The sequence below is a fragment of the Chenopodium quinoa genome, unplaced genomic scaffold (genome assembly GCF_001683475.1).
Source record: "Chenopodium quinoa cultivar QQ74 unplaced genomic scaffold, ASM168347v1, whole genome shotgun sequence".
Lineage (NCBI taxonomy): Eukaryota > Viridiplantae > Streptophyta > Magnoliopsida > Caryophyllales > Amaranthaceae > Chenopodium > Chenopodium quinoa.
This window is the reverse complement of record NW_018742861.1, coordinates 932714-945218: the sequence shown is the minus strand read 5'-3', so window position 1 is coordinate 945218 and position 12505 is coordinate 932714. Positions and strand designations below refer to the sequence as shown.

The following is a 12505-nucleotide window of genomic DNA, read 5'->3' as shown; positions in this document are numbered from 1 at the left end:
AGGATGTCGAAAGAGCTCTTTCCTTAAAAGAGTTAGACCCCAAGGAAACAATGAAGGTAGTAAATTTAGTTGAGGAATCGAAACTTGCAGAGGTCAAGAAACCTGAACTAAAACCGCTCCCTTCTCATTTAAAATATATATTTCTGGATGAACAGGAACTATACCCCGTGATCATTAGTACTGCACTCAATGACCTACAAACTTCCCAACTTCTAGGGGTTCTTCAAACCCATAAGAAAGCAATTGGGTACAGTATTGATGATCTCAAGGGTATTAGCCCTAATTTTTGTATGCACAGGATACATTTAGAGGATAACTATAAGCCCTGCATTCAACCCCAAAGAAGATTGAATCACTAGTAGAAAAATTGAAATGGCCACCGCTTAAAGGCCACCGGTTTTTGAAAATCGGTGGTTTAAAAAATGTCCGCGAGTAAGGTATTTATTATTGCCACCGGTTCAAACCGAACCCGTGGCCGTGGCAATAATGCTTAAGGCCACCGGTTTTGAACCGGTGGCAATTTTTGAATATATAAAACGCGCGGCCCTTTAGCTTCTTCTTCTCTTTTCCCATATACTTCACTGTTTTATTCTTCAAAGCAAAACTCCAGTAGTACGAGCCACCAGTGACGCCGCACCACCATCCAAACCCTACCACCACACACTCCACCAGCGACGCCGCACCACCTTCCACCACCTCCGCACTCCCTCCGAACCTCCTCCACCAGTGAGCAAAGCAGCGCGCACCACAGGGCGAAATTCGAATTTTCGGGGGAACTCCCTCCACCACTGACCAGGTGCGTGGTCCGTCCACCACCTGTCCGCACTGACGCCACAGACACCGCACCACCATCCCACAGCCACGGCACCACCATCCCACAGCCACGGCACCACCATCCCACAGCCACCGTTCAAAATTGCAATTACTTGACGGTAATTTTTTCTGAATTTCTGATTTTTTTGTTGTTGTTGTTAGGGTTAAAAGTTGAGAGAATGCATCTTTAGAATGCAAGAAATTGATTAATTGTGTGTATCTTTAGAATGCAACAAATTGATTATTTGTTCATGAATTAGGTTAATTGAAAAAAAAAAAAAACTGCAATTACTTGATATTTTGGTGATTGGCAGAGAAATTATTTGTACAAGTCAAACCAGTAGCTGGTGTAGAATCATCTTCTCTTGGTGCTTTTGTCAAAGCAACAAACGGCATAATATATTTTGAGGTAAAGATGTGACCTATATCTTTCTGATGACATATTACATGATGTTGTGTGCTTGTGTTATACTTTGTAGTATCTTTCGGTTTGCTTTCTTTAGAAATAAATAAAAACAAAGAAAGAAAAGACTCTTGCACATTCAGAGTATTTACTTACTATTTATGTTATTTTGATTTTTTTTATTTTTTATCATCGCTTCATATTAAGATTTTTTTATTGCAATATTAACCGGAATGTAAGTTAAATTATGTGTTCAAGCATTTGTGGCTGTAGTTGTTATCTGATATCTTAGTTTTGTATTATTGTTTTTAGAGTGAATAGTGGCAATATAATGAAAGTGATTAAGATGAACAAACAAGAACAATTAAAAATTTGAAAGTGGAGAAGAAGACACAATAGTTGGGAGAGAATTGGACCTCTCACTATATCTCTTTTTGAAGTACTTTAAAGAGAATTGCACTTAGTAGTTTTGTAGTTTTGTTGATGCGAAGGAACATGGCAGATTTCAACTAATCTGTGATTTCTGTACTAAAATATTAGCATAACTGACAACTGTATGACCTCCACACGATAATTGAGAATTAGAAATGTTAAAATGAACTCTAATTTCCGAAAATACACATCTTAGACCACGCTTGGTGTCTATTTGTTTGGATGTTGGAGAGTTTCTTAGTTAAATTGATTGTTAGGTTTTATTAGGAAATTTTGAATTGATTGATAGGTTTTATTAGGAAATTTTGAATAAAGTAGAGATTATTAGTAACCTTGTTAATTAATTAGTTGAATTTGGTTGTATGTTTTAATGTGTAATTTTAGGTGGTTTTATAGTTCTTGACAAAATTACTAACTTTTATTTTTTGTTTTATTTTTTATTTTTGTAGATTCATATTATGAAGTGAAGCACAAGTTTATTAGCTATTCAAGTGGGAAGTTTGAGACATTACATCCATTATACTTGCTATATTGGTATGAACTATAAACTTTATGGAGCTATATATATTTCTTTCTATTTATCTATTTGATAAAAGTTTGTTCATGATATTACAAGTTGTGTCTTGTTTAATAATAAATAATTACAATAATATGTTGAATGTTTGCATCATCATATGCCTAGATACCCGTTCAAGGCTTTCTCATTAGGAGAAAGTCTTGAATAGTCCCCGGTTGGGACTATTCTTGAATGTTTACTCTCACTTAGGTGGTGAATGTATGTTTTTTTTTTCGAATTTAAGGAACATCTTGGCTGTCCATTTCTTCTCCATGTTCTCTGGGTACATATGTGGGTAAGTAATTATCTACATCTTAACCTAACTCATTTAGTAGTCAAACTAATCAAATTTGAATTTACTTTTCTATAGTATTATGAAGAAGATACATGGTCGTGCTCCACGGGGTCATACATGGAAATCACCTATGGTAATGCCACATCATATTGTGATTATCTTAATAAACATTGCTAAAACAATTGTGGGTTTTATGTGACGTTTGATTCATTTGATTTGTTCCTATGCTAGTGCCCACAACAAGATAATGGAGTTGATTGTGGATTATACGTGATGAGATTCATGCTTGACATAGCGACTCATTGTTCCAACACCATACATCTTGATGAGCTACGACCTTAAACTTAGTAAAATGCTCTTTTTCTGTGATTTCAACGCTTAGCCACCTATAACTAAGTATAATTGACATGTTATGAGAAATAACTTGGACATTTGTTTAAAAATGTAGAAAATGGGCAAGTAGAAGTTAAATAGGCCTTATTTTGGCTATTTTGGATGAAAACGCGACCTTAAACTTAGTAAAATGCCCATTTTATGTGATTTCAAGGCTTAGCCACCTATAACTAAGTATAATTGACATGTTATGAGAAATAACTTGGTCATTTGTTTTAAAATGTAGAAAATGGGCAATTAGAAGTCAAATAAGCCTTATTTTGGTTATTTTGGATGAAAATGCGACCTTAAACTTAGTAAAATGCCCTTTTTCTGTGATTTCAAAGCTTAGCCACCTATAACTAAGTATAATTGACATGTTATGAGAAAGAACTTGGTCATTTGTTTAAAAATGTAGAAAATGGGCAAGTAGAAGTCAAATAGGCCTTATTTTGGCTATTTTGGATGAAAATACGACCTTAAACTTAGTAAAATGCCCTTTTTCTGTGATTTCAAGGCTTAGCCACCTATAACTAAGTATAATTGACATGTTATGAGAAAGAACTTGGTCATTTGTTTAAAAATGTAGAAAATGGGCAAGTAGAAGTCAAATTGGCCTTTTTAGGTAATTGTGGATGAAAATGCGACCTTAAACTTAGTAAAATGCCCTTTTTCTGTGATTTCAAGGCTTAGCCACCTATAACTAAGTATAGTTGACATGTTATGAGAAAGAACTTGGTCATTTGTTTAAAAATGTAGAAAATGGGCAAGTAGAAGTCAAATAGGCCTTATTTTGGCTATTTTGGATGAAAATGCGAACTTAAACTTAGTAAAATGCCCTTTTTCTGTGATTTCAAGGCTTAGCCACCTATAACTAAGAATAATTGACATGTTATGAGAAAGAATTTGGCCATTTTTTTAAAAATGTAGAAAATGGGCAAGTAGAAGTCAAATAGGCCTTATTTTGGCTATTTTGGATGAAAATGCGACCTTAAACTTAGTAAAATGCCCTTTTTCTGTGATTTCAAGGCTTAGCCACCTATAACTAAGTATAATTGACATGTTATGAGAAAGAACTTGGTCATTTGTTTAAAAATGTAGAAAATGGGCAAGTAGAAGTCAAATAGGCCTTATTTTGGCTATTTTAGATGAAAATGCGACCTTAAACTTAGTAAAATGCCCTTTTTCTGTGATTTCAAGGCTTAGCCATCTATAACTAAGTATAATTGACATGTTATGAGAAAGAAATTGGTCATTTGTTTAAAAATGTAGAAAATGGGCAAGTAGAAGTCAAGTTGGCCTTTTTAGGCTATTTTGGATGAAAATGCGACCTTATACTTAGTAAAATGCCCTTTTTCTGTGATTTCAAGGCTTAGCCACCTATAACTAAGTATAATTGACATGTTATGAGAAAGAATTTGGACATTTGTTTAAAAATGTAGAAAATGGGCAAGTAGAAGTTAAATAGGCCTTATTTTGGCTATTTTGGATGAAAATGCGACCTTAAACTTAGTAAAATGCCCTTTTTCTATGATTTCAAGGCTTAGCCACCTTTAACTAAGTATAATTGACATGTTATGAGAAAGAACTTGGTCATTTGTTTAAAAATGTAGAAAATGGGCAAGGAGAAGTCAAATAGGCCTTATTTTGGCTATTTTGGATGAATATGCGACCTTAAACTTAGTAAAATGCCCTTTTTCTGTGATTTCAAGGCTTAGCCACCTATAACTAAGTATAATTGACATGTTATGTGAAAGAACTTGGTCATTTGTTTAAAAATGTAGAAAATGGGCAAGTAGAAGTCAAATAAGCCTTATTTTGGCTATTTTGGATGAAAATGCGACCTTAAACTTAGTAAAATGCCCTTTTTCTGTGATTTCAAGGCTTAGCCACCTATAACTAAGTATAATTGACATGTTATGTGAAAAAACTTGGTCATTTGTTTAAAAATGTAGAAAATGGGCAAGTAGAAGTCAAAAAGGCCTTATTTTGGCTATTTTGGATGAAAATGTGACCTTAAACTTAGTAAAATGATCTTTTTCTATGATTTCAACTCTTTGCCACCTATAACTAAGTATAATTGACATGTTATGAGAAAGAACTTGGACATTTGTTTAAAAACGTAGAAAATGGGCAAGTAGAAGTTAAATAGGCCTTATTTTGGCTATTTTGGATGAAAATGCGACCTTAAACTTAGTAAAATGCCCTTTTTCTATGATTTCAAGGATTAGCCACCTTTAACTAAGTATAATTGACATGTTATGAGAAAGAACTTGGTCATTTGTTTAAAAATGTAGAAAATGGGCAAGGAGAAGTCAAATAGGCCTTATTTTGGCTATTTTGGATGAAAATGCTACCTTAAACTTAGTAAAATGTCCTTTTTCTGTGATTTCAAGGCTTAGCCATCTACAACTAAGTATAATTGACATGTAATGAGAAAGAACTTTGTCATTTGTTTAAAAATGTAGAAAATGGGCAAGGAGAAGTCAAATAGGCCTTATTTTGGCTATTTTGGATGAAAATGCGACCTTAAACTTAGTAAAATGCGCTTTTTCTGTGATTTCAAGGCTTAGCCACCTTTAACTAAGTATAATTGACATGTTACGAAAAAGAACTTGGTCATTTGTTTAAAAATGTAGAAAATGGGCAACTAGAAGTCAAATAGGCCTTATTTTGGCTATTTTGGATGAAAATGCGACCTTAAATTTAGTAAAATTCCCTTTTTCTGTGATTTCAAGGCTTAGCCACCTATAACTAAGTATAATTGACATGTTATGTGAAAGAACTTGGTCATTTGTTTAAAAATGTAGAAAATGGGCAAGTAGAAGTCAAATAGGCCTTATTTTGGCTATTTTGGATGAAAATGCGACCTTAAACTTAGTAAAATGCCCTTTTTCTGTGATTTCAAGGCTTAGCCACCTATAACTAAGTATAATTGACATGTTATGAGAAAGAATTTGGACATTTGTTTAAAAATGTAGAAAATGGGCAAGTAGAAGTTAAATAGGCCTTATTTTGGCTATTTTGGATGAAAATGCGACCTTAAACTTAGTAAAATGCCCTTTTTCTATGATTTCAAGGCTTAGCCACCTTTAACTAAGTATAATTGACATGTTATGAGAAAGAACTTGGTCATTTGTTTAAAAATGTAGAAAATGGGCAAGGAGAAGTCAAATAGGCCTTATTTTGGCTATTTTGGATGAATATGCGACCTTAAACTTAGTAAAATGCCCTTTTTCTGTGATTTCAAGGCTTAGCCACCTATAACTAAGTATAATTGACATGTTATGTGAAAGAACTTGGTCATTTGTTTAAAAATGTAGAAAATGGGCAAGTAGAAGTCAAATAAGCCTTATTTTGGCTATTTTGGATGAAAATGCGACCTTAAACTTAGTAAAATGCCCTTTTTCTGTGATTTCAAGGCTTAGCCACCTATAACTAAGTATAATTGACATGTTATGTGAAAAAACTTGGTCATTTGTTTAAAAATGTAGAAAATGGGCAAGTAGAAGTCAAAAAGGCCTTATTTTGGCTATTTTGGATGAAAATGTGACCTTAAACTTAGTAAAATGATCTTTTTCTATGATTTCAACTCTTTGCCACCTATAACTAAGTATAATTGACATGTTATGAGAAAGAACTTGGACATTTGTTTAAAAACGTAGAAAATGGGCAAGTAGAAGTTAAATAGGCCTTATTTTGGCTATTTTGGATGAAAATGCGACCTTAAACTTAGTAAAATGCCCTTTTTCTATGATTTCAAGGATTAGCCACCTTTAACTAAGTATAATTGACATGTTATGAGAAAGAACTTGGTCATTTGTTTAAAAATGTAGAAAATGGGCAAGGAGAAGTCAAATAGGCCTTATTTTGGCTATTTTGGATGAAAATGCTACCTTAAACTTAGTAAAATGTCCTTTTTCTGTGATTTCAAGGCTTAGCCATCTACAACTAAGTATAATTGACATGTAATGAGAAAGAACTTTGTCATTTGTTTAAAAATGTAGAAAATGGGCAAGGAGAAGTCAAATAGGCCTTATTTTGGCTATTTTGGATGAAAATGCGACCTTAAACTTAGTAAAATGCGCTTTTTCTGTGATTTCAAGGCTTAGCCACCTTTAACTAAGTATAATTGACATGTTACGAAAAAGAACTTGGTCATTTGTTTAAAAATGTAGAAAATGGGCAACTAGAAGTCAAATAGGCCTTATTTTGGCTATTTTGGATGAAAATGCGACCTTAAATTTAGTAAAATTCCCTTTTTCTGTGATTTCAAGGCTTAGCCACCTATAACTAAGTATAATTGACATGTTATGTGAAAGAACTTGGTCATTTGTTTAAAAATGTAGAAAATGGGCAAGTAGAAGTCAAATAGGCCTTATTTTGGCTATTTTGGATGAAAATGCGACCTTAAACTTAGTAAAATGCTCTTTCTCTGTGATTTCAAGGCTTAGCCACCTATAACTAAAGATAATTGACATGTTATGAGAAAGAACTAGGACATTTGTTTAAAAATGTAGAAAATGGGCAAGTAGAAGTTAAATAGGCCTTATTTTGGGTATTTTGGATGAAAATGCGACCTTAAACTTAGTAAAATGCCCTTTTTCTATGATTTCAAGGCTTAGCCACCTTTAACTAAGTGTAATTGACATGTTATGAGAAAAAACTTGGTCATTTGTTTAAAAATGTAGAAAATGGGCAAGGAGAAGTCAAATGGGCCTTATTTTGGCTATTTTGGATAAAAATGCAACCTTAAACTTAGTAAAATGCCCTTTTTCTGTGATTTCAAGGCTTAGCCACCTATAACTAAGTGAAATTGACATGTTATGAGAAAGAACTTGGTCATTTGTTTAAAAATGTAGAAAATGGGCAAGTAGAATTCAAATAGGCCTTATTTTGGCTATTTTGGATGAAAATGCGACCTTAAACTTAGTAAAATGATCTTTTTCTATGATTTCAACGCTTTGCCATCTACAACTAAGTATAATTGACATGTTATGAGAAAGAACTTTGTCATTAGTTTAAAAATGTAGAAAATGGGCAACTAGAAGTCAAATAGGCCTTATTTTGGCTATTTTGGATGAAAATGCGACCTTAAACTTAGTAAAATGCCCTTTTTCTGTGATTTTAAGGCTTAGCCACCTATAACTAAGTATAATTGACATGTTATGAAAAAGAACTTGGTCATTTGTTTAAAAATGTTGAAAATGGGCAAGTGGAAGTCAAATAGGCCTTATTTTGGCTATTTTGGATGAAAATGCGACCTTAAATTTAGTAAAATGCCCTTTTTCTGTGATTTCAAGGCTTAGCCACCTATAACTAAGTATAATTGACATGTTATGAGAAAGAACTTAGTCATTTGTTTAAAAATGTAGAAAATGGGCAAGTAGAAGTCAAATAGGCCTTATTTTGGCTATTTTGGATGAAAATGCGACCTTAAACTTAGTAAAATGCTCTTTTTCTGTGATTTCAAGGCTTAGCCACCTATAACTAAGTATTATTGACATGTTATGAGAAAGAACTAGGACATTTGTTTAAAAATGTAGAAAATGGGCAAGTAGAAGTTAAATAGGCCTTATTTTGGGTATTTTGGATGAAAATGCGACCTTAAACTTAGTAAAATGCCCTTTTTCTATGATTTCAAGGCTTAGCCACCTTTAACTAAGTGTAATTGACATGTTATGAGAAAAAACTTGGTCATTTGTTTAAAAATGTAGAAAATGGGCAAGTAGAAGTCAAATAGGCCTTATTTTGGTTATTTTGGATGAAAATGCGACCTTAAACTTAGTAAAATGCCCTTTTTCTGTGATTTCAATGCTTAGCCACCTATAATTAAGTATAATTGACATATTATGTGAAATAACTTGGTCATTTGTTTAAAAATGTAGAAAATGGGCAAGTAGAAATCAAATTGGCCTTATTTTGGGTATTTTGGATGTAAATGCGACTTAAACTTAGTAAAATGCCCTTTTTCTGTGATTTCAAGGCTTAGCCACCTATAACTAAGTATAATTGACATGTTATGAGAAAGAACTTGGTCATTTGTTTAAAAATGTAGAAAATGGGCAAGTAGAAGTCAAATAGGCCTTATTTTGGCTATTTTGGATGAAAATGCGACCTTAAACTTAGTAAAATGCCCTTTTTCTGTGATTTCAAGGCTTAGCCACCTATAACTAAGTATAATTGACATGTTATGAGAAAGAATTTGGTCATTTGTTTAAAAATGTAGAAAATGGGCAAGTAGAAGTCAAATAGGCCTTATTTTGGCTATTTTGGATGAAAATGCGACCTTAAACTTAGTAAAATGCCCTTTTTCTGTGATTTTAAGGCTTAGCCACCTATAACTAAGTATAATTGACATGTTATGGGAAAGAACTTGGTCATTTGTTTAAAAATGTAGAAAATGGGCAAGTAGAAGTCAAATAGGCCTTATTTTGGCTATTTTGGATGAAAATGCGACCTTAAACTTAGTAAAATGCCCTTTTTCTGTGATTTCAAGGCTTAGCCACCTATAACTAAGTATAATTGACATGTTATGAGAAAGAACTTGGTCATTTGTTTAAAAATGTAGAAAATGGGCAAGTAGAAGTCAAATTGGCCTTATTTTGGCTATTTTGGATGAAAATGCGACCTTAAACTTAGTAAAATGCCCTTTTTCTGTGATTTCAAGGCTTAGCCACCTATAACTAAGTATAATTGACATGTTATGGGAAAGAACTTGGTCATTTGTTTAAAAATGTAGAAAATGGGCAAGTAGAAGTCAAATTGGCCTTATTTTGGGTATTTTGGATGAAAATGCGACCTTAAACTTAGTAAAATGCCCTTTTTCTATGATTTCAAGGCTTAGCCACCTATAACTAAGTGTAATTGACATGTTATGAGAAATAACTTGGTCATTTGTTTAAAAATGTAGAAAATGGCAAGTAGAAGTAAATAGCCTTATTTTGTATTTTGATGAAAATGCGACTTAAATTTAGTAAATGCTTTTTCTTGATTTCAAGCTTAGCACCTATAACTAATATAGTTGACATGTTATGTGAAAGAACTTGGTCATTTGTTTAATAATGTAGAAAATGGGCAAGTAGAAGTCAAATAGGCCTTATTTTGGCTATTTTGGATGAAAATGCGACCTTAAACTTAGTAAAATGCCCTTTTTCTGTGATTTCAATGCTTAGCCACCTATAATTAAGTATAATTGACATATTATGTGAAATAACTTGGTCATTTGTTTAAAAATGTAGAAAATGGGCAAGTAGAAATCAAATTGGCCTTATTTTGGGTATTTTGGATGTAAATGCGACCTTAAACTTAGTAAAATGCCCTTTTTCTGTGATTTCAAGGCTTAGCCACCTATAACTAAGTATAATTGACATGTTATGAGAAAGAACTTGGTCATTTGTTTAAAAATGTAGAAAATGGGCAAGTAGAAGTCAAATAGGCCTTATTTTGGCTATTTTGGATGAAAATGCGACCTTAAACTTAGTAAAATGCCCTTTTTCTGTGATTTCAAGGCTTAGCCACCTATAACTAAGTATAATTGACATGTTATGAGAAAGAATTTGGTCATTTGTTTAAAAATGTAGAAAATGGGCAAGTAGAAGTCAAATAGGCCTTATTTTGGCTATTTTGGATGAAAATGCGACCTTAAACTTAGTAAAATGCCCTTTTTCTGTGATTTTAAGGCTTAGCCACCTATAACTAAGTATAATTGACATGTTATGGGAAAGAACTTGGTCATTTGTTTAAAAATGTAGAAAATGGGCAAGTAGAAGTCAAATAGGCCTTATTTTGGCTATTTTGGATGAAAATGCGACCTTAAACTTAGTAAAATGCCCTTTTTCTGTGATTTCAAGGCTTAGCCACCTATAACTAAGTATAATTGACATGTTATGAGAAAGAACTTGGTCATTTGTTTAAAAATGTAGAAAATGGGCAAGTAGAAGTCAAATTGGCCTTATTTTGGCTATTTTGGATGAAAATGCGACCTTAAACTTAGTAAAATGCCCTTTTTCTGTGATTTCAAGGCTTAGCCACCTATAACTAAGTATAATTGACATGTTATGGGAAAGAACTTGGTCATTTGTTTAAAAATGTAGAAAATGGGCAAGTAGAAGTCAAATTGGCCTTATTTTGGGTATTTTGGATGAAAATGCGACCTTAAACTTAGTAAAATGCCCTTTTTCTATGATTTCAAGGCTTAGCCACCTATAACTAAGTGTAATTGACATGTTATGAGAAATAACTTGGTCATTTGTTTAAAAATGTAGAAAATGGGCAAGTAGAAGTCAAATAGGCCTTATTTTGGCTATTTTGGATGAAAATGCGACCTTAAATTTAGTAAAATGCCCTTTTTCTGTGATTTCAAGGCTTAGCCACCTATAACTAACTATAGTTGACATGTTATGTGAAAGAACTTGGTCATTTGTTTAATAATGTAGAAAATGGGCAAGTAGAAGTCAAATAGGCCTTATTTTGGCTATTTTGGATGAAAATGTGACCTTAAACTTAGTAAAATGCCATTTTTCTGTGATTTCAAGGCTTAGCCACCTATAACTAAGTATAATTGACATGTAATGAGAAAGAACTTGGTCATTTGTTTAAAAATGTAGAAAATGGGCAAGTAGAAGTCAAATAGCCCTTATTTTGGCTATTTTGGATGAAAATGTGACCTTAAACTTAGTTAAATGCCATTTTTCTGTGATTTCAAGGCTTAGCCACCTATAACTAAGTATAATTGACATGTGATGAGAAAGAATTTAGTCATTTGTTTAAAAATGTAGAAAATGGGCAAGTAGAAGTCAAATAGGCCTTATTTTGGGTATTTTGGATGAAAATGCGACCTTAAACTTAGTAAAATGCCCTTTTTCTGTGATTTCAAGGCTTAGCCACCTATAACTAAGTATAATTGACATGTTATGGGAAAGAACTTGGTCATTTGTTTAAAAATGTAGAAAATGGGCAAGTAGAAGTCAAATAGGCCTTATTTTGGCTATTTTGGATGAAAATACGACTGTTTTTAATTTTCCCAAGTATTTAATTGTTTACATATTAATATAATTTATTCTAACATAATTTATATATATTCTAAGTTTTGCAAGGTGCAAAAGGGAGATCCGTTAACAATCAAGGAGCTTAATGAAGTTCGAGACATATTGGCATTTTTCATCACCTTCAATTTGTAAATGTGGCATCATTTTGAATTTATACTTTGTTAATTGTTAACTTTTAAACTACAATATTGACTACTTATTAGTATTGTTTGTATTTATTTATATATCACACTTTATTTAATTTGTTGTATTGCATTTGGTTTTTAATTATAAAAGTCTAAATATATATTTTTAATTCTTGTTATGATTATTAATAATAATTATATTATGGCAGAATTTATAGCAATAATATGGCAGAATATTATAGTAGGATCAGTTGTAGGAATAATTGCAGGAAAAAAAAAATTTAGATCCTTTTATTGCCACCAGTTTACCGGTTCAAACCGGTGGCAATAGTCAGCCTTAAACAGCAAAAAAAAACCGCGCCATTTTTTATTGCTACCGGTTAACCGGTAGCCATAATTATTATTACCATCGGTTAACCGGTGGCCATGAAGACTATTGCCACCGGTTTTGAACCGGTG

The 12505-nt window shown here is 32.6% G+C and overlaps 1 long non-coding RNA gene across 3 annotated transcripts; it reads left to right on the top strand.

The window, feature by feature from the left end:
• Nucleotides 1-965: 965 nt before the first annotated feature.
• LOC110726064 lies at nt 966-12145 on the top strand. Of its 3 annotated transcripts, XR_002512304.1 has the most exons (4): nt 966-1222; nt 2098-2182; nt 2575-2632; nt 11961-12145. It is a non-coding gene; the product is annotated as an uncharacterized LOC110726064 (long non-coding RNA). The 3 variants fall into 3 exon arrangements; XR_002512305.1 differs by lacking the exons at nt 966-1222; nt 11961-12145 and adding an exon at nt 2731-2859 and having other exon boundaries at nt 1784-2182; XR_002512303.1 differs by lacking the exon at nt 966-1222 and having other exon boundaries at nt 1802-2182.
• Nucleotides 12146-12505: the final 360 nt, after the last annotated feature.